Source organism: Aegilops tauschii, chromosome 2 (assembly GCF_002575655.3).
Source record: "Aegilops tauschii subsp. strangulata cultivar AL8/78 chromosome 2, Aet v6.0, whole genome shotgun sequence".
NCBI classification, from domain to species: domain Eukaryota; kingdom Viridiplantae; phylum Streptophyta; class Magnoliopsida; order Poales; family Poaceae; genus Aegilops; species Aegilops tauschii.
The window spans coordinates 132,599,638-132,621,573 of record NC_053036.3 but is presented as its reverse complement, the minus strand read 5'-3'; the positions used below and the strand labels follow the sequence as shown (position 1 = coordinate 132,621,573).

The window sequence follows — 21,936 nt, the reverse complement described above, 5'->3', positions numbered from 1 at the left end:
AAGACGGCGTCACCACCAGAGCCTTTGGCAGGCGAAGACTACTTTTGTCAGGATAAGTTGTACTAGCTGTCCCCTTTCAAATTGGTCGTTGTGGGATCCCTTCCCGCTCAATATTTGGGAAGAGGACCGGGGCCTCTATAAATAGGACTAGCCACCACCGTAGGAGGCAACTGTCTCGAACTCTCTCAAACTCTCTCGAACTCACTCGAGCTGACTCGACGAATTCCGATCATCCTCACACCCACACAAGTTCGCCAAGCACAAGAGCACCTCTCCTCAGGAGGTTGTTCTTCCCCTTGTACTGCTCATCCTCGGCCCAAGAGGCAATCCACCACCACACACTGGAGTAGGGTATTACACCACAACGGTGGCCCGAACCAGTATAAATCTTGTGTCCCTTGTGTTGCGAGTTCGTCGAGCTAGCCTAGAGATCGCGAAGCGTGAGAGTGCGTGATCTGTGAGGGGAAGATCTTCGCGCGCACCCCAGAGTTCGAACCTTAAGGGTTTTGCCGGAACCCGAGATCCGACAATGGCCAAACTAAATGATTTTGTAGGGATGAGCTTTCTTTGGCTATGTTATTTTGAGAAGACATAATTGCTTGGTTAGTAAGCTTGAAGTATTATTATTTTTATGTCAATATTAGACTTTTGTCTTGAATCTTATGGATCTGAATATTCTTGCCACAATGAAGAAGATTACATTGATAAATATGTTAGGTAGCATTCCACATCAAAAATTCTCTTTTTATCATTTACCTACTCGAGGACGAGCAGGAATTAAGCTTGGGGATGCTTGATACGTCTCCAACGTATCTATAATTTTTTATTGTTCCATGCTATTATATTATCCATCTGGGATGTTTTATATGCATTTATATGCTATTTTATATGATTTTTGGGACTAACCTATTAACCTAGAGTCCAGTGCCAGTTTCTGTTTTTTCCTTGTTTTTGAGTATCGCAGAAAAGGAAAACCAAACGGAGTCCAATTGACCTGAAACTTCACGGATATTATTTTTGGACCAGAAGAAGCCCAGGGAGTATTAGAGATGGGCCAGAAGAGTCCCGAGGCACCCACGAGGGTGGGGGCGCGCCCCCTACCTCGTGGCCGCCTCAGAGACCCCCCTGACTTGTTCCCGACGCCAAAACCCTTATATATACAGAAACCCCCAGAACATAACCTAGATCGGGAGTTCCGCCGCCGCAAGCCTCTATAGCCACCAAAAACCAATCGGGACCCTGTTCCGGCACCTTGCCGGAGGGGGGATCCCTCACCGGTGGCCATCTTCATCATCCCGGCGCTCTGCATGACGAGGAGGGAGTAGTTCACCCTCGGGGCTGAGGGTATGTACCAGTAGCTATGTGTTTGATCTCTCTCTCTCTCTCGTGTTCTTGATTCGGCACGATCTTGATGTATCGCGAGCTTTGCTATTATAGTTGGATCTTATGATGTTTCTCCCCCTCTACTCTCTTGTAATGGATTGAGTTTTCCCTTTGAAGTTATCTTATCGGATTGAGTCTTTAAGGATTTGAGAACACTTGATGTATGTCTTGCATGTGCTTATCTGTGGTGACAATGGGATATTCACGTGATCTACTTGATGTATGTTTTGGTGATCAACTTGCGGGTTCAGTGACCTTGTGAGCTTATGCATAGGGGTTGGCACACGTTTTCGTCTTGACTCTCCGGTAGAAACTTTGGGGCACTCTTTGAAGTACTTTGTGTTGGTTGAATAGATGAATCTGAGATTGTGTGATGCATATCGTATAATCAAACCCACGGATACTTGAGGTGACATTGGAGTATCTAGGTGACATTAGGGTTTTGGTTGATTTGTGTCTTAAGGTGTTATTCTAGTACGAACTCTATGATAGATCGAACGGAAAGAATAGCTTTGTGTTATTTTACTACGGACTCTTGAATAGATAGATCAGAAAGGATAACTTTGAGGTGGTTTCGTACCCTACAATAATCTCTTCGTTTGTTCTCCGCTATTAGTGACTTTGGAGTGACTCTTTGTTGCATGTTGAGGGATAGTTATATGATCCAATTATGTTATTATTGTTGAGAGAACTTGCATTAGTGAAAGTATGAACCCTAGGCCTTGTTTCTTAGCATTGCAATACCGTTTACGCTCACTTTTATCGCTTGCTACCTTGCTGTTTTTATATTTTCATATTACAAAAACATATATCTACCATCCATATTGCACTTGTATCACCATCTCTTCGCCGAACTAGTGCACCTATACAATTTACCATTGTATTGGGTGTGTTGGGGACACAAGAGACTCTTTGTTATTTGGTTGCAGGGTTGCTTGAGAGAGTATCTTCATCCTACGCCTCCCACGGATTGATAAACTTTAGGTCATCCACTTGAGGGAAATTTGCTACTATCCTACAAACTTCTGCACTTGGAGGGCCAACAACGTCTACAAGAAGAAGGTTGCGTAGTAGACATCAGGTGGCACCGCAACACTTTCAGTAAGGGCGGGAAGGAGGATAAACAGCATTGTAGCAACACAAAAATGGGACGCTATATCTGAATAGAGTACGTGGAACCGCGGAGGGGTCTCAAGCTGTGCTTATTGGGATAGGAGCATGCAATTTTGTTCTCCTGTTACAATGCACATATATGTTTCACACTAGTGTAGTTTTTTTTAATATCAATACAGACGCAAGCGCTCATATAATTAGATGTCATATATTTTTCTTTGCTCAGACTCTTTTTTTTGTTACAAAAAGTAATGCCTATCATGCTTCTTTTGTAAGCAAGTGCCTTCAAATGGATGACATAGAAACTTGTTTTCTGAAATACCTTCTAAACCTTCTAAAGGATACAAATTTGACATGGAAACTTAATTAAAATATAAGTTTTGGCAAAATTAAAAGGTAAATCTCTATATCGGCCGACCGACTTGGCTCTTCATCCGTCACCCCGCTTGCTCGCTTTTAGCAGGCTTCGTACGTAAGCCACATATGCCAGTATGACCCACCAACCGCTTATCCTTTCTTTCTTTGTCCTCTTATAGGCGGAGATTATCATGCTTTGAGGCATTCATCTTCTCTCGCATCTCTCTCATGCTCGTCTCACACCTCTCACCTAGCAGTTCACCAGAGGTGGTAGCCATCACTCCATGCGCACTGTCGTGTGCCGCACACGCGTATCCCCTGTCATGATGGGGTGGGGGCGGGGGCGAGGGCGAGGTCATCGACATGGGGGACCACAGGGACCTCGTGTTGCACCCCTAGCCAGCCACCGGGACGACGAGCTATGACGGCAAGCCCCTCCTGCCTCGCACACGAAGACACCATGACCGTGCGTCACCCACCCGCGTCGTCCTCATCTGTTGTGGTCGTCACGCGCTCTGAAGGGTCGTGCTACAACCGGCGACCAGCCATGCTACGATCAACGACCGGTTGCGATGCAAGCCATGACAGGGGGAGATGCGCTTGCCAGCGGGGTGAGCTGCAACCGTCGGTGCGTTGCAACCTGCGACGAGAAGAGCTATGATGGGTGTGCGGCGTCCGAGAGCGCTGGGACCCGCGACCGTTTTTGCTGGGCTTCTCTTTCGGAAGTACATTTAGTGGAAGGGAAAATTTGTGTAGGAAGGAAATATATTTTGAGATAAAAAAAGCAACATTCAGTAGAGGTCGAATTTAGTGGCTTCAGAAATTTATGCGATTTGCCTAAAAAAATAATTGTGTGATTTATACACAGCATTTTGGGCTGTGCTTAAGAACAATACAAACTAAGATTGATTTTTGTACCACCGAATTTCCCTAAAGCCAAATTGGCAATGAATTTTCTTTCTGTCTTGCACATCCTATTTTATACAGTAGAAATTCATCAATAGGATGCAGAGGCGTCCAGGTTTTTAACTGAAGAAATCCATTTGTTCTTTCTGTGGACTGAGAAACTGAAGACGTTCCATTTGTTCTTCAGTTAAAAGTGAATGAGCGCGTGAGATTGCCGCAGCCGAGCTCGAGTTGGATCCCAGTTCCAGTTCAGCCGGCGACAGTTCCAATCCGAGTTCGGCAAGAATTAGGAGCTCTCCCCTGAATACATGGGCAGCGGCGGTGGGAGCAGCAGCTCCAGTTCGATCTGCTCGCCCCCCTTCCCGATCTCCAGACCTAGAAACGCCGTCGATGGCGGCGAAGGTGCTCCAGCTCCGTGGCTCCGACGGCAAGGTGCTCGTCGCTCCGGCGTGGGACTATCGCCCGGCCGCCGCCCAAGCCCGCCCGCTGGAGATGCGGGTGCCCTCGCGCGCCCTCGAGAGGGTGCTCCAGTACTGGACCAAGCACAGCCTTGCCAAGGCCACCGGTGAGTCCCGGGAGTCCCTCGCCCGCTGGGACGCCGACTTCCAGCGCCGTCTCGAGGAAGACGGCCTCGCCAAGGAGGCCGCCGCAGCCGTCCAAGCACTCCGCCGCCACGGCGTCCACCATGGAGGGCGTCCCAGTCGCCACGCCGCCACGGCCGCAACTGCTGTCGCTGCTCCAGCCACCGCCACCCGTGCTGATCCCGTCCGTGCCTGGTGCACCACCTCAAGGGTGTCAACCACGGAGAACCTAGCCCGACGCCGACGGCGTCCATCGCTTTCCATGCCTCCGATATTGCCGTCGCCACGCGCCCTGGGCCTGCCACCACCTTGCCGGCCGCTGCTGGTACTGAACCTGTTGGTGTCCGGTGCGCCATCCGTGCCCGTGGACGCCAGATGGCTCAAGACGAGGAGTTCGCTTGCCACCACCGCAAGCGCCCGACTTCCAAGGCTGCCAATGCTGCTGCACCCGTGAAGAAGGTCTCTCGTCCCGTCGCTTCCAAGGCTTGCTCTTTCGTCGGCTCTACACCACTGCCCGTCACTGCTGTTGCGCCCGGTGTGAAGAAGGTGACTCCAGCTTCAACTCTGCGCGCTAGAAGGGGGATGAGGGAGCTCAGCTGCAAGATTCCCAAGCAAAATCAATCACCATTGCCTGTCATTGCTGTTGCAGCACCAAGGAAGCAACCAATTCCTTGCTTGAGTCCAGTGGTATTACGCCCTTGCTAGTCTTTTTACCTTCCTAAACCATTCACACATGAGTTTCATTTAATCTTCGCCTCTCTAGGTTCTGCACTTAATCACCAAGATTTCTAGTGTTCTTTGAATCCCTTTCAGTCAATAGTAATTTTACAAGAGTGTCAGCACAGTCTCCATCTAGCTAGGCAGCAAAAACCTTGTTAAGATGTGTACGGCACAGTTACACTACATCCACACCTGGTCCTAAGTTAAGGGTTTAAGTAAATAAAGGGCATTTTCAATAAATCAAAGTGAAGCAGATGAGCCAAAAAATTTGGAAACTCATGTACTGCAATTCCGGCACGAGACAGCGTAAAACGCACTCGCCGCAAAATAAAAAACGCCCGTTTGCTACCCGGCTTGTAGCAGGAAAAAGGAGTAGAATTGAACTTGTCGATACACACGTAATCATGTGAGCTGCCTAGTGTCTGGAGTCTGTGCTGACTGTCCTGTAAAATTAATCTTGGCTGACTTGGATTCTTAGGCATTGGCGTCTTGGTGAGTTAAAGTTGCAGTTTCCAACGAGTAGCATTGGTTGGTGAACTCTTGTGTGTATGTGTGGGTGAAGCTTTGAGCTAAGCAAGTCCTTGATGTACCGACTATCAAGTCATATTGTAATCAGTTTCAGATATGAATGGAATTTTTTTGGCCTGAATCTGTGCAAAGCATTTGAGTAATCTTTTTGTATCGATTTATTCTAGTATGCTTCTATGTCTTCTTAAATCATTCTGCTGCTCTAGTTGGAAAAGTGTGTACTGAGGCACGAGTCCAATGGATTCATCTCTGATTTCACAATGCTTCGTTTGAGTGGTGAGCCAGATAACCATGTTTGGGACAGTTATTGGTTGCAATCAAATTGGCAAGTGTGAAAAGCTTGCATCATAGTGCAGCTATTTGACAAACAGGTTTTTCTTTTTCATATCTTAGCTTTTCATTCGAATTATGTGCAACAATAGTCTTAAGTATTCAGTTCAGACTCCCTGCACTTGCACCACCGGGAGTGAGAAACTGAGAACTGGCATGTTCATCGCTCCAAGTATCCGGCGTGCCGTTCCAGTCTAACCTCGTGACACTATCACCGGTCCTTTTATCGGTCTCCTCATATCTTTCTTGAGCAGTCCTTCCCACATCAACTCATCCAGCGCTGGATCTGGTTGTACAATTTAGATTGTCAACTCACTCCCCCAACATATCCTATCATCACCAAGATCCTCTGTAAAATTTGTCCAGTACATTGTTTATCTACATTTCAGTGAAACCGTTCTGAACTATGTTGTGAGTTTGTACAGATTAGTTTATATTAGCTTATGAGAGTTTGTACAAATTAGGAAAGATGTCGAACTGTGCTGAGAAAAAATTGAAGTGCAAAAATACATATATAATAATTTACATGACAAAAGTCAACAAATGAAATTCTTGACAAAAGCTGCAACCGGTGTGGAATACCTCGAGAGAATCGTTGAATTCCGCTTGCATTTTAGGAGCTTTGCTGGCCCAAGCTTCACGAAACAAGCGACCCAGGACAAAAACGCTCAATCATCCGAGATCCTGTCTGCAATCACACAGGTGGGGTCACAGTAAAAATTCTAGAGTTAATATTCCATTTACTAAATGGGAATAAGCGACCCTAATTGAGCCAGAACAACTAAATATGTTTATATTAATCGCATCAAGGTCTACTTACTGGAAACAGCGGAAAAAGGTCAAGGTAATGCAGAACCATTCACAAGCATCCAATTGGCTGAAAGTACAGTGGAGTGCATGGATTACTCTGGAAAAAACTCTGTTTCGGCACAGTGCAATAGAAAATAAATGAGCAATACTGATTTAAGAAGTTAGAAACTAGGCTCATTTTACCCTTTTAGCACTACAGTAGAACGGAGGCGTAGTCCGTCTAGTTTGATGTTGCGCCGGGGCATTGCCGTACCGGTGAATCACACCGGACATGAATTTAATGACCGGCTCGACAGCTTGGCTGGTGACCGGGTTTGCTTCGATCCGCTTAGTGAACTTGTCGACCATGACGCAGTGCCAGACCTAGAGAGTATTTTGACTAGGGGCAAACTATTTGAGTGGGGGCATGTTCTTTAAAAAGTAAAAAATTTAAGCATATTTTTCAAAAAAACACAAGCAAATATTAGTGCAGTTTCAAATTTTGGGTGGGGCATGGGCCCCCACTCAGCTCAATGTAGGTCTGCCCCTGCCATTACGAGAAGGTATTTATTATCACCTTCACCCGTACGAAGAGGTCCGACCATGTCCAGCCCTTAGACTATGAACGGCCAGGTTATCTCGTGAATGAGTTGTCAGATCTCTTCAGGAGAAATACAACGTTGGAAAACTCCAATAACGTTGCGCTTGTACAGCTCTCCTTCGTGCTTGGCATAAGCGGTAACTTGACGAACTATACGTCGGGCTTTCGTCACGTCCTCGGGTAACTCCTTCCGGAGAAGGTAAGCCAGGATAGGTGATGGGGAACGAAGCATGAAAATCAAAAAATTTCCTACGAACACCCAAGATCTAATCTAGGAGATGCAAAGCAACGAGAGGAGAGTATGTCTACGTACCCTTGTAGACCAAAAACGTTCTCCTTCTTGATCCAACAAGCAAGGGAGAGGAGGTAGATGAGATTTGATCCAACACGACGGCGTGGTGGTGGTGGAGGCAACGGAACTGCAGTAGGGCTTCGCCAAGTGTCTCCGCGAGGTGGAGGAGTAACGGGAGGGGGATACACCAAGGGGTGGAAGGGTGGCTGCCCCCAACGCCTCCCCACCTTTATATAGGCATGGAGGGGGATGGTGATTTGCCCTCCAAGCCTGTAGGGTCATTGGCCAAGGGGGGGGGAGGAAATCCCTCCTTTCCTTCCCCACTGATCGCTACCCCCCTTTTTAGGAATCCTGGTCTTATCCCTTCGGGATATGATACTGATAACCCACAAGTATAGGGAATCAATTGTAGTCCTTTCCATAAGTAAGAGTGTCGAACCCAACGAGGACCAGAAGAAAATGACAAGCGGTTTTCAGCAAGGTATTCTCTGCAAGCATTGAAATTATCGGTAACAGGTAGTTTGATAGCAAGGTAATTTGTAACGAGTAACAAGTAGTAATGGTAACAAAGGTGCAGTAAGGTGGCCCAATCCTTTTTATAGCAAAGGACAAGTCGGAATGATCTCTTATAATAAGCAAAGTGTTCTCAAGGACACATAGGAATTGTCATCAAGTTACTTTTATCATGTTTATTTGATTCGCGTTCGCTACTTTGATAATTTGATATGTAGGTGGACCGGTGCTTGAGTGTTGTTCTTACTTGAACAAGCCTCCCACTTATGATTACCTCCTCTCGCAAGCATTCGCAACTACGAAAAAAGAATTAAGATAAATCTAACCATAGCATGAAACATATGGATCCAAATCAGCCCCTTGTGAAATAGCGCATAAACTAGGGTTTAAGCTTCTGTCACTCTAGCAACACATCATCTACTTATTACTCCACAATTCCTTCCCTTAGGCCCAAGTATGGTGAAGTGTCATGTAGTTGACGTTCACATGACACCACTAAAGGAAAGACAACATACATCTTATCAAAATATCGAATGAATACCAAATTCACATGATTACTTATAACAAGACTTCTCCCATGTCCTCAGGAACAAACGTAACTACTCACAAAGCATGTTCATGTTCAAGATCAGAGGGGTATTGAATATCATGAGTAAATTGTACAGAAGTACCACAATTGGGGCATTGGAAGCAGATTGGTACCAAGTTTGGTAATTTTTACGTGTCAGTACCAACTTCGGGGCGAAGCGTTGCAAAAGAGGCTAAAACTGCTTTTTATACGTATTGATAGGGAAACTGACCGGTTGGGCCCGCCCGTCAGGTGCCACGCTGGCCAGTGAGTGCGTGCCCGCGCGCTGACTTAGACGAGGCCGGGTTGAACCGTTGTGGGGCGGCTGGTGCGGTCGAGCTAGTCCCCGACCCCTACTCTGCCTTCTTCGTCCTCCTCGCTCCCTCGCCGCCGCCTGCCTCCCCGCTGGCCGCCACACCACGCCGCCGCAGCCATGGCTCTAACTGTTTAGGCGCTCGGTTGCTCGTCCATTCGGGTGGTCTCTCGTCTCCTCCCTCCCCTCGCGCCCTCCTCTCCCCCACGGCTGCTCTGCTCTAGGAGACGATGGCGTCGACAACTCCGGCAGGCGGCGAGGGCCGGGGCGATGACGGAGGCTGCGGCAGCGACCTCCCCTGCTTAGGCGTCGACGGCAGTGGCGGCCACTCCACCTCGAAGTACAGCAGCGACGACGATGATTTTGCGGAGCCGGCGTTGCCGATGGAGCAGAGGCTGCGGATGGCGCGTATTTGGGTGGCCAACCCTAGCACCGCCCATCAGTGGACTCATGGAATCGGTGGTGTGTTGTAAGTTCTCCACTCTTCCATGTTTGCTAACTCAAATTGGGGATTAGGATAAGGGTTTACTACCTCCATGTTTAGCACTCTAATTGGTATTGTTGTATATGATTTACATTGTTATTTCTGAGTCCAAATTGGGATTAGGTGTAACCTAGCTAGAGCAGAGCAGCACTATTCTGTTAACTACTTATCTGTAAATACAAAATCTCAGTTTGCTGTCATAGGGTTAACTACTTCTCTGTAATTAGGGTTGCATTGATATAGTTATTTACATTGTCTACTATCATTATGGTTTGCTGGCATATTCTTAGTTTATTCATAATATGTTTGATTTGTAGTAATTGTGTTTATTGGAATTGTTGACTAGGGCTAAGGGTAAATAATGCATCCATGACTGTTGTGTAAATAAAAAATCTCAGCTTGTTTATATGTATATTAACCAAAACTGGTAAAAGTCATTACTGAACTGAGAATAGTAAAACAAAGCTTTGTTTATATGTTAACTAAAAAAGTGTTTGATGCTTATGTTAAACTTGGGTACTGAATAGTTGATATATCCTTGTTAACCTATCTGTTAAGTAAAATTGTTTATTAGCCATGGTTAAATTGTTAAGCACTTTTTTGTGTTATTTCATTTTGCAGTTTGTATGATGACATTTTGGATGTTAGGTTCCATTTTGATGCTTTAGAAATGTTTGAACTGAAGCTCTGGAGTTCAGATGTAACATATCTGTATATGGTTGCAGTGATGGAAACCCAAGGATTTAGTGAATATGATCCGCTGTTTCATATTGAGAATCCAGCCTTAGGGGAGAAAGGATTGGAGATGGTAGATAGTAATGCTGAGTTGCAAATGATAAAGAGGCAGGTTGAGGAGTCTAAGGTTCTAAATTTGCTAGTGAGGGCATGTCCACCTACTTCCAGTCAGTTTCAGAGGCAAGAATTGTCCACAGTTGTGTATGAAGAGCCTGTGTGTAAGGGCATATTTATCCCTAAGGTGTTTTGGTGATTGATGACAATGCTTTTGCGGACTAATCGTGTGCGTTGAGTGTTTTTCAGAGATTCATTCTTTTGGGCACGAGACGATATCCTCCCCTCGGAACTTAAAGCGAAGACGGTGTAGTCCTTTCGGATTAGTTTGGTGGACTAGTTTCATAGGGATCACCGTACTATCAAGAGGGGGTCCGCTTTGGAAAGGCTAGGGCGGAATCATCACGTACACTTCCTTTGCCCCTCCCTCCGAGCCTTTCCGTTTCGTTGATGGGCTTGGATTCTCCTTTCTTTGTGCCCTCTCTGGTCCCAGCGGTAGTACCGGGGGCCAGAGCGGTAGTACCGCTTGGGTGGTACAAGCGGTAGTACCGCTCCGGAGCGGTAGTACCGCCCAGAGCAGTAGTACCGCTAGTAGCTCCGTGCGTGTGCTATCTCTGGTCCCAGCGGTGGTACCGCGGGACGGAGCGGTAGTACCGCTTGGGTGCCACAAGCGGTAGTACCGCTCTGGGCGCGGTAGTACCGCTCCAGAGCAGTAGTACCGCTGGTGGCCCCAAGCCGTAGTACCGCTCTGGTCTCGTGCTAGTACCGCCTCGATTCGAGGGCTCATTTTTCGTGTCGGGTTTTACGGTACTGGCCGCGGCTGTGGGGGGCCGTAGTACCGCTCCTGTGCGGTAGTACCGCCCTCCCTCCGCGGTAGTACCGCTGTGGACCAAGCGGTAGTACCGCGCTTTTGGGCGGTAGTACCGCTTAGTGTTTCAAGCGGTAGTACCGCTGGCACAGCGGTACTACCGCTCTCTTCGGGGCAGAGGGGGGGGGGGGTAACGGTTGGTTTGTTCCCCCCACTATATAAAGGGGTCTTCTTCCCCAAAGTTGACCTACCTCTTCCCCCAAAAGCTCCATTGTTGCTCCAAGCTCCATTTTCGCCCGATCTCTCTCCCTAGCCAATCAAAACTTGTTGATTTGCTCGGGATTGGTTGAGAAGGCCACGATCTACACTTCCACCAAGAGAAATTTGATTCCCCCCACTTATCCCTAGCGGATCTTGTTACTCTTGGGTGTTTGAGCACCCTAGACGGTTGAGGTCACCGCAAAGCCATAGTCCATTGTGGTGAAGCTTTGTGGTGTCGTTGGGAGCCTCCAATTAAGTTGTGGAGATTGCCCCAACCTTGTTTGTAAAGGTTCGGTCGCCGCCTTCAAGGGCAACAATAGTGGAATCACGGCATCTCGCATTGTGTGAGGGCGTGAGGAGAATACGGTGGCCCTAGTGGCTTCTTGGGGAGCATTGTGCCTCCACACCGCTCCAACGGAGACGTACTTCCCCTCAAAAGGAAGGAACTTCGGTAACACATCCTCGTCTCCACCTGCTCCACTCTTGGTTATCTTGTTCCTTTACTTTCGCTAGTTTACTTGTGTTGTTTCTCTTACTTACTTGTGTGCTTGTTGTCGTTGCATCATATAGGTTGCTCACTTAGTTGCATATCTAGATAACCTATTTTGATGCAAAGTTTAATTTGGTAAAGAAAAGCTAAAAATTGTTAGTTGCCTATTCACCCCCCCCCTCTAGTCAACTATATCGATCCTTTCAATTGGTATCAGAGCCTCGTCTCTTTATTAAGGACTTTACCGTCCAAAGAGTATGGTTGACGTCGTAGACGGTGCGGAGGAGCACTCCGGTGAATATCCTGTCTCGTCTACGGGAGATGGGGGAACCGCGGTCTCTCGTGAGGAATTCAATGTGGCGTTGGACACATTGAAAACCTCCATGACGACCAAGGTCGAAAGCATGTTGAATAAATTCTTAGAAGGGCTTAAACTTACAACCGCACCGTTGAAAGTGGGTGATCCCGCTAACAAGGTGACGGATGCTACCTCCGACAAGGGGGAAGCTTCGAGCGAGAAGGCTCCTTGTTCTAGTGATAAAAATGGGACCGGCATCTTTGCCCATGTGGAACCTCCACCCGTCTATGGTGGACCGCTTCCTTCCACTCATTTGAATAATGCCGGCCCGGCCCCTAAGATTGAGAAGAATGTAGATTTTGATTCTTGGGTCTATCGTTTTAAGCGTCATTTAAATCATGTGAACACTAACCTTTGGAGAATCATTGAAGAAGGCTTTTATCCGCATGACCGAAGCAACTTCACTCCTAGAGAAGTGGTGGATCATCAATTCAATGAGAATGCTCTCTTCATCATCCAAGAAGCAATCCCGCCCAAAGATCTTCCTGATCTCCGGCCTTACACCGTGGCCAAAGATGCTTGGCTCCAAGTTGTTTCCCTCTATCGGGGAAGCGCAAGCATTCAACGCTCCAACTATGAAGTGGTGCAAGATGAAGCCGACGAGTTTGCAATGAAAGAAGATGAAGAACCTCGTGAGCTTTTTCGAAGAGTGACCAAACTTGCGGTCTCTCTCCGAGATCATGGAAGTAAGGACACGGATGACAATTGGATCAAGCGCAAATTCCTCAAGGCAATGATGCCCTACCACAAAGCCATGTCCTCTGTAATTCGTCAAAGGCCGGACTTCCACACTTTGTCATCAAGTGAAGTGTTGGATGAGTTTGTTGCTATGAGCATCTTGGACAAGACCGCCGACAATGCGGTTCTTCGCTCTCGAAGAGTAAAGAAGCCCAACCTTGCTCTAAAGGCCAAGGCTAGTATGGAGGAAGAGGATGAAGAGGAAGAAGAGGAGGGCAACCTCGAAGATACGAAGTATGCCTATCATGAACACATGGCTCTTGCGTCAAGGCAATTTTGGAGCAAGAAGAACACGAGGCCAAACTTCAACAAAAGCAACTCAAGTGGCGCAAAGGGCAAGCAACGGATGAGGACTTGCTTCAATTGTGGCAATGTGAGCCACTTTGTTGCAGAATGCCCTTACGAGAAGAGGGAAGACAATGGTGGCAAGCTCATTAGAAAAGACAAGGCCAAGTCGTTCCCCAACAAGAGCAACTTCACCAAGAAGACTCCCTTCAAGGCGTTGGTGGTTCAAGAAGAGTACAATGAGGATGATGACGTTGATGAAGATAGTGAGTCGGTTTCCATGGCCCCCGTTGCCGTTGCCAAGACTCCACGGGTGTCTCTCTTCGACTCACCCAATGAGAACATCACCGCCACGTGCCTCATGGCTAAAGCCACCAATAAGGTAACCTCCAACATCAAAACTACCATCATTAATCATCCTTCTTCGACGGATAGTATTGATGAACATGAGGGAACTAATGTGGAGGAAAATGAGTTTGAGATCTTTATGAGTAAACTCAAGGGAAAATCCAAGAAGCACTTCGTTGCTCTCTTGGAACAACTTGGTGAAGCCAATGACATGATCGAGGCTCACGAAGATACCATCTCTAAGATGGAGGGGCATAGTCGTGACTATGCCGATGAGATTTCGGATCTTTCCAATGCTCTTGACGAAGAGCGTGGTCTTCGTTTGGCTCTTGAGGAGTCATACAACGATGATCATGCTAAGTTAAAGAAGGATCTTGATCATGCTCTTGTTGTGTCTCGTGTGCTAAACTCCGAGAAGGCAAAACTTGGGGTTGATCTTGCTAGACTCAAAGAGGAGTTTGGCATTCTCGACAAGGCTCACAAAGTCTTGAAGGGTGTTCATGCTAGCCTCAAGGAGTCTCATGATCAACTCCAAGTGAAGCTAACAAAGGAGAAAGCCACCTTTCCTCATATGGTGTTAATTGATAATGCAAATGCTACTAACCCGTGTTGTGAGCATGTGCATCTTGTTGAGGAGAATGCTAAGCTAAAGGAGCAACTTGAGAAAGGCCTCATGTCATGCATACAAGGTGAGAAGAACCTCAACGACCTCTTGAGCAATCAAAAGGAAGTTGTGGCCAAGGAGGGGATTGGGTTCGCACCCAATTCCAAGAACAAGAAGAAGAATGACAAGACCAAGCGACCTCCTCCTCTCAAGCAAACTTTTGTGAAGGAGGGAGAGGGTGCTTCCAAGGAGAAGAAGAACAATGCGAAGGGTGGAGGTGTCAAGAAGAGCAATGCCACTCCTTCCAACAAAGCCGGCGACTTTAATCCTTCTTATGTGTTATGCCGTGCTAGTGATGGGCATGTTTATGCCAAATTCGTTGGTTCTCCTCATGAGTACATTGAATGGTCTATTTGGGTTCCTAAGACCCTTGTTGCTAACATCAAAGGACCCATTACAAAATGGGTACCTAAAACCAAGCATTAATCTCTTGTAGGTGTTTGCTTCCGGTGGGGGATCATGGTTGCTCGATAGTGGAGCTACAAATCATATGACCGGAAGCAAGGACTTGGCGGTGGACGTGCACAAGAATCCATCTATGCCCACCAATGTTGAGTGGGGTGATGCCTCGTCTTCTAAGGTATTGGGACTCGGCAAAGTTGCCATTTCTCATGATCTCACGATCGAGAAGGTCATGCTAGTTGAGTCCCTTGCATACAATTTACTTTCCGTTCGTCAACTTGCTATCATGGGCTTTGCCACCTTCTTTGATATTGATACCGTGGCCCTCTTGTGGAGCAAGACTCTTAAAGTAGCCTTTGTTGGGCATGTCGAGAACGGTCTCTATGTGATTAACTTTTCGGAGCAACCCACTAAGACCGCGACATGCCTAATGGCTAAAGTTGACGTGGGGTGGCTGTGGCATCGCCGTTTAGCCCATGTCAATATGAGATCTTTGCAAAGTCTTCTCAAGGGGGACCATGTCCGTGGACTAACGAACGTTAGTTTTGCCAAAGATCGTGCTTGCAGTGCTTGTATCGAAGGAAAGCTTCATGAGAAGGCTCACCCTCCCACGACTCTTATTTACTCGAAGAGGCCATTGGAGCTCCTTCATTTGGATCTCTTTGGGCCTCCATCCTTTGATAGTCTTGGGGGTAGAAAGTACTGCTTGGTAATTGTGGATGACTATTCTAGATACACGTGGGTGTATTTCTTCAAGAGGAAGAGTGAGACCCAACAAACAGAGGAAGAGTGAGACCCAACAAACAGTCATTGACTTTGAAAATGAAGCCCAACGTCAACACAATACAAAGATCTTGACAATAAGAAGTGACAACGGCACCGAGTTCAAGAACTACACCTTGGATGAGTTTCTCAGTGATGAGGGGATCAAGCATCAATATTCCGCACCTTACACCCCTCAACAAAATGGTGTTGCGGAGAGGAAGAATCGGACATTGATGGATGCGGCAAGGACCATGATGGCGGAGTTCAAGTCTCCATACAACTTTTGGGCCGAAGCCATCAACATCGCGTGTCATGCTTCAAATCGGCTCTATCTTCGCAAAGGCTTGAACAAGACTCCATATGAGATCCTCACCGGTAACAAGCCCAACCTCAAGTACTTTCGGGTGTTCGGGTGTAAGTGTTTCATTCTCAAGAAAGGTGTCCGTTTGTCTAAATTTGAGACTAGAGCTCATGAGGGCATATTTGTTGGTTATGCTACAAACTCCCATGCTTACCGTGTTCTCAATAAGTCCACGGGACTTACTGAGGAGACGTGTAACGTGGAGTTTGATGAAAATAACGGCTCCCAAGTGGAGCAAAGTGGTACTTGTGATGTAGGTGATGAAATTCCTCCCCAAGCCATAAGAAGAATGGGTATTGGTTATATCCTACCCGTTGAGGAACCCCTTGTGGCCGAAGGAGAAGGACAATGCTCCACTCAAGTGGAGCCATCACCAACCCAAGACCCACACGCTTCCGAAGAACAAAGTGAAGGCCCTCAACCTCATGAACAAGATCAAGGGCAAGATCAACTTCAAGATGGTGGTGATCCACCAAATGATGCCCAAGGTCAAGGTCTTCCCCTCGAGCTAGTTCAAGATCAAGAACAAGCTCAAGACGATGCTCAAGATGATCAAGTTACCCCTCCTCACTTCACTTCCGAGGAGGAATTGGAGCGTCGTGCCGCTAAGATCGCTTCCAAGCTCACCAGCAAAGGTCATCTCATGGAGAATGTGGTTGGAAGCCTAAGAAAGGGGGTAAGCACTCGTAGACAATTAGCAAACTATTGTGAACATCATGCGTTTGTTTCTTGTGTCGAACCCCAAAAGGTTTATGAAGCGCTTGAGGACCCGGATTGGCTCAACGCCATGCATGAAGAACTCAACAACTTTGAACATAACCAAGTGTGGAAGTTAGTGCCAAGGCCAACCGGGAATCATAATGTCATTGGAACCAAGTGGATATTCAAGAACAAGCAAGACGCTCATGGAATCATTGTTCGCAACAAGGCTCGTCTAGTGGCACAAGGCTACTCCCAAGTCGAGGGTATCGACTACGGTGAAACCTTTGCCCCCGTTGCTCGTCTTGAATCTATTCGTTTGTTGATTGCTTATGCTTCTCATCATAATTTCACTTTGCAACAAATGGATGTGAAGAGTGCCTTTCTTAATGGTCCCATAAATGAGTTGGTATATGTCAAACAACCCCCCAGGTTCGAAGATCCCTATTTCCCCGATCATGTGTATCAACTCCGCAAGGCGCTCTATGGCCTCAAACAAGCCCCACGTGCGTGGTATGAGCATCTTACGGAGTTGTTACAAGATCGTGGATTCGAAATCGGGAAAATCGACCCCACTCTTTTTACTAAGAAGGTCAAAGGGGAGTTGTTTGTGTGCCAACTATATGTTGATGATATTATTTTTGGTTCCCCTAACAAAGCTTTTAATGAAGAATTTGCCGCTCTCATGACCTCAAAGTTCAAGATGTCTATGATGGGAGAGTTGAAGTTCTTTCTCGGATTCGAAATCAAACAAAGAAGAGAAGGAACCTTCATCAACCAAGCCAAATACACTCAAGACATGCTAAAGAGATTCAAGCTAAGTGATGTCAAGCCGGCTTCCACTCCAATGCCCACCAAGTGCCAACTTGACATTGATCCCAATGGTAAAGCGGTCGATCAAAAGGTATATCGCTCTATGATTGGATCTTTGCTTTACCTTTGTGCATCTAGACCGGATATCATGTTGAGTGTGGGAATATGTGCACGGTTTCAAGCCGCACCTAAGGAAAGCCACTTTGTGGCGGTCAAGCGAATCTTTCGATATTTGGCTCATACCCCAAACTTTGGCCTATGGTACCCAAGAGGAGAAAACTTCAAGCTCGTAGGTTTTTCGGACTCCGATTGGGCGGGAGACAAAGTGGATAGGAAGTCCACTTCCGGAGGGTGCCAATTTCTTGGTTGCTCTCTGGTAAGTTGGTCTTCCAAAAAGCAAAGTTGTGTGTCTCTCTCGTCCACCAAAGCGGAGTATGTGGCGGCCGGAAGTTGTTGTGCACAACTCTTATGGATGAGGCAAACTTTAAAGGATTACGGTGTCATTTGTGACAAAGTGCCTCTTTGGTGTGACAATGAAAGTGCTATCAAGATTTCTCTCAACCCGGTGCAACACTTCAAGACAAAGCATATTGAGATTCGGTATCACTTCATCCGGGATCATATTAGGCGAGGGGAGATCGAGCTCAACTATGTCAACACTCATGATAACCTTGCAGATATTTTCACGAAGCCATTGGATGAAGCAAGATTTCGCGAGTTAAGGCATGAGCTAAATATCATTGATTCGAGCAATGTGGTTTGAACCTTTGCACACCCCTCACATTCAATGTGCTTTCTTGTCTAGGTGTAGGCATGGACGTAGGGGGAGTGTTGTTCTCTCAATGAACTTTCCCTCCCCCCACAATGCATAAACTGATCTCACTCTTTCACATTAGCCATTTTTGATGGTACTTGTGCTTCAAAGACGAGCTTTGGTCATGGTCCCAAGGATAATTCTTCGCGGTGCCATACCAAGTGACTCAAACATAGGTGGCCTCGGCCACCGCCCTCTCGTATAGAGGCGTGTGATTCTTGTTCTCTTGCTAGTGCTCTTGTTGGTCTTCTTGCCGTTGTTTCCCGTCTTTCGTTTTGCACCATATGTGTTGAGTCTAGTTTATGTTGCGCTGGGCGGTACTACCGTTGTGCAAGAGCGGTACTACCGCTGGAGCGGTACTACCGCTCCATGGAGCGGTACTACCGCTTATGTGGCTAAGCGGTACTACCGCCCCTCACCACGGTACTACCGCTGAGGGGCGGGGCCAGGGGGTTAAGTCGTGGGCAGGGGTGGTTTCCTCCACCCCATACCCATTTGCTTCGTCCCCTGGTTCCTCTTCCTCTCTCCAGCGCCATCTCGCCGCGGGAAGGCTCCGGCGGCCCTCCGTCTCCGGACCATTCCTCTCCATTTCCTTCGGTGGAGTCGATCCCCACCTCGTCCTCTTGCCATGGATGCCGGTATTGCCCCCGTTCCTCTTCTCTTCGTGTCTAGTTTTCAGATCTTGCGTTTTAGGGGCAATAGTAGTTGCATCGCTAGATTTTTGGCCAAATCTAGGCTTGAGTAGGTTGGAGAAGGCAACTAGACTCTTTGGATTGATGTTTGGTAGGTTTATTTTTGAATTTAGCATCCCCGGTAGTGCCGGATCTGACCACGGCAGTAGGGATCTGCCGTGCCCCGTCTCGAGCGGTACTACCGCCCATATGGCGAGGTACTACCGCTTATGAGGATAAGCCGTACTACCGCTGAGCAGGCACGGTACTACCGTTGGATGCCCAGTTCCATTGTTTCCTACCACATGTTGATCCATCTTTGTTGTGTTTATTTGGTTTTGATCGTTTCTACTGGTTGTTTCTTGTGTCCGTGTGTTTGGTTCCAGGTGATGAACATCCTGAGCAGCAAGTCCGTCGTGTCAACCCTGGGCGTTCAACGTCGAAGCGGTACCGCTCATCTGAGCCTGCAGGTGGTTCTTCCAGTGCTCCACAGCCGGCAGGGGGTGCTTCCTCAAGTGCTAATCCTCCTCGCACGAAGAAGATTGCCAGCCGACCAAAGCCAAGTGGCAGGAAAGTGACTGAGATGTCTAGCAGGGAATTCTGGGACAAGCGAAGGCGCAACCCCTATGAGGAAGAACAAGAACCCAATCTTGTCAACCGCCCGTTCTGGAACCGGTTTCAGTATTCCACATACTTTGATGTGATCAAAGCCAAGAAGAATCTCTATGTCAATGTTCATTCCATCAACACGGATGCCATGGAGAAGGACCCTGAGTACTTTGGTGATGCTCTACAGATGTGCTCTCAGTTGAACATTCTCAGGATCATGCAGTTCAACAAAGACTTTGATGCAGATTTGCTGGCACAGTTCTTTGCCACTGTTCACCTAGGGACTGACGCAGACAGGACTCTGACTTGGATGACAAATGGAAAGGTGCTAGCTATCAAGTGGCAGGCCTTCATGGGGCTGCTTGAGGTGGAAGATCAAGGGCTTGAGACTCCAGTTGGTTTTCGTCCTCACCAGAATACCACCTCCACTCACAAGCAAGACCTCTGGCCCTACTGTACTCGGAAGGTCCACCCTGAGACCAGGAAGGAAACCTATGAGTTGTCTACCTATTTGGACATCCTTCACCGCATCTTCCGCGAGACTCTCTTCCCTCGCATTGGGAATCTGGACATGGTGCACTCTTACCTTGTGGACATGCTTCTCTTCTGCCAGCGTGAGAAGGACGCAAACACCGGCGAGTCTCTGGACATCTCTCATGTCATGTGGTCTGAGCTTTTGGCGGCTGTCTCTGAGCGCAAGTGCCCAATTTATGGTCCGTTCATCATGTTGCTTATTGAGAGGGCCTGGAGACGTACCTATCCTGATGAGCAGCTGGAGACTGGAGAGTTGGTCTCTCATGAGATCAAGCGTCTGAGGAAGAAGGATAACTGGGGTAGATCTGGAGCTCCATCTTCTGCTGCTGCCATGGAGACCGAGGACGAGGCTGATGCCGGGGATGATGATGAGGAGTATGTGCCACCTGGGACAGAGCCTTCTGCAGCAGAGCCCTCTTGGGCAAAGAAGCTGAAACACAAGATGAAGAAGCTGTTCTGCATGGAGTCTCATGGTCAGTACATGACTCATGTGGCTGAGAAGAAGGCAAGAGGACGACACAAGGAGCTGATGCGTCAGATGGGTGTGACAGTCACCAGCGGCTCAGAGGGTCAGATTACTAAGGAGGAGGAGTGGATCCAGCAGCACTGTCCGTGGACCGACTCCGATGCCGAGCAGTTTCCGGGCGCGGACGGCAGTGCAGATGATCACGCAGAGTCCTGATGCTCTCACCTGGAGCCGTAGGTTAGCTCTTTGCCCCTTTTGGTGTCTCGATGCCAAAGGGGGAGAGAGTTTAGGGATTTGCGTCTGCGAGTGTGTCTTTGCCTTTGTGCTTTCGTTATGTGATACCTTGTGCTTTGCTTGGAACTTGCGTTTGCTTGGTTTTGTGTTCCGTAAGACTTTAGTTCGCGTCATATGGTGTGAGACATATGCTACCCTATCATTATTATATCTTTATATTTGTCTCTAGTCATTTGATTTCTCTTGAGTTATATGCTTAATTATGTTATATATCCTGCTATCTTGTTTCTCGCTTAGGTTGTTGGTCTCTAAAATACAGGGGGAGTGTTGATCCTAGTATGTGTGTCGTGCAGCTCAAAGCACCTATCTTGATGGCACACATCTAGGGGGAGCCCGTCTATATTTTAGAGATTTGGGGTTTGCTAATGCCATTTGTTTTTTCCCAGTTGTGCAAATCCCGTATTGTCATCAATCCACCAAAAAGGGGGAGATTGTAAGGGCATATTTATCCCTAAGGTGTTTTGGTGATTGATGACAATGCTTTTGTGGACTAATCGTGTGCGTTGAGTGTTTTTCAGAGATTCATTCTTTTGGGCACGAGACGATATCCTCCCCTCGGAACTTAAAGCGAAGACGGTGTAGTCCTTTCGGATTAGTTTGGTGGACTAGTTTCATAGGGATCACCGTACTATCAAGAGGGGGTCCGCTTTGGAAAGGCTAGGGCGGAATCATCACGTACACTTCCTTTGCCCCTCCCTCCGAGCCTTTCCGTTTCGTTGATGGGCTTGGATTCTCCTTTCTTTGTGCCCTCTCTGGTCCCAGCGGTAGTACCGCGGGCCAGAGCGGTAGTACCGCTTGGGTGGTACAAGCGGTAGTACCGCTCCGGAGCGGTAGTACCGCCCAGAGCAGTAGTACCGCTAGTAGCTCCGTGCGTGTGCTATCTCTGGTCCCAACGGTGGTACCGCGGGACGGAGCGGTAGTACCGCTTGGGTGCCACAAGCGGTAGTACCGCTCTGGGCGCGGTAGTACCGCTCCAGAGCAGTAGTACCGCTGGTGGCCCCAAGCCGTAGTACCGCTCTGGTCTCGTGCTAGTACCGCCTCGATTCGAGGGCTCATTTTTTGTGTCGAGTTTTACGGTACTGGACGCGGCTGTGGGGGGCCGTAGTACCGCTCCTGTGCGGTAGTACCGCCCTCCCTCCGCGGTAGTACCGCTGTGGACCAAGCGGTAGTACCGCGCTTTTGGGCGGTAGTACCGCTTAGTGTTTCAAGCGGTAGTACCGCTGTGCCAGCGGTACTACCGCTCTCTTCGGGGCAGAGGGGGGGGGGGTAACGGTTGGTTTGTTCCCCCC

At 47.9% G+C, this 21,936-nt stretch overlaps 1 pseudogene; it reads left to right on the top strand.

Annotated features, from left to right (window-relative positions):
- Positions 1-3,507: 3,507 nt before the first annotated feature.
- On the top strand, positions 3,508-5,709 carry LOC123497026 (uncharacterized; annotated as a pseudogene).
- The last annotated feature ends 16,227 nt before the right edge of the window (positions 5,710-21,936 follow it).